Here is a 1,077-nt window from a genome sequence, read left to right as displayed (position 1 = left end):
TTCTCCTTTCTTTCACCACAACCACTTCCATTCGCTCTCTCTCTCATCCACTAGCCGCCATTCACTCTCTGTCTCTACTTCCTTGCAAAATCGCTGCTGCCGCCATCTTCACCGCCACCGTCCACGGCGGTGCAAGCTTCTGCCTCTGCTGCCCTCACTCCAGTCCCATTTTCCCTTTCCATTCTCGGTTCTTCCCTGCTCCCAGGTTCCTGCTCCAATCTCTGTTTTCTTTAATTTTTCATTTCTGTTAATTACTGTAATTTTCTGTTAGATAGTCTGGATTCAAATGTTGTATGCTAGGATTAGTTAGAAATAATTGCGGTTAGGTAGCTAGGGCTGGATAGAGGATTCTAGGCCTGATAAGTGCTCCGTTCGTGTTTATTTTCTGTTGGTTTACTTGTCTGCTAAGTGCCAATTTTGAGTTGCTCTGTATGCAATTTGTGCTGCCTGAATGCTTTCTTATTGCTGCTGTGATTGGTTGATACTGTAATCATGCTACTTATGCTATGTTGCTATCCGGAAATGTCCAATTTTAAGCCGGAATGCTGCCCGATTTTCGAAAATTATGACAAATTGAACTTGACATATTCATTCTCTAAACCTTTACCTAATGCACACAAGTTCATAATTGGGCTAATTTCCGTTTCTATCTGACTCCTGGAATTGACATTCACTTGCACTTTAACCCTTTTTACTATTACCTTGAGTCATGATGGTGAACATGCTTATTCTTTATAAATTGTGCACATTGTTTGAAACATGGAACTCTTGGTTTATGGCTATGTTTTCTGTTTTTTTACTTACCGTCCATGATTCAAGTTTTATTCACATCACGTCTACTTGCCATCTATCTTACATCCTGAACATGTTTTACTTGTTTCGTGCTAAATGCTTAAATGCCTATATTCTATTCTATTTTTCAGGATGTCGGAAAAAGGGAAAGGAAAAGCATCATCTTCCAAAAAGAGGAAGAAAACTCCAAACCCCACTTTTGCTTCACTGCTTGCCTATGCTCAAAACCCTTTAAATGACATAGATAAAGCAAACCAACTACTACCGGCTCAGGATACGGTCAAA

Source organism: Arachis duranensis, chromosome 4 (genome assembly GCF_000817695.3).
Source record: "Arachis duranensis cultivar V14167 chromosome 4, aradu.V14167.gnm2.J7QH, whole genome shotgun sequence".
In the NCBI taxonomy this organism is placed as follows: Eukaryota; Viridiplantae; Streptophyta; class Magnoliopsida; order Fabales; family Fabaceae; genus Arachis; species Arachis duranensis.
This window is presented reverse-complemented; position numbering follows the sequence as displayed.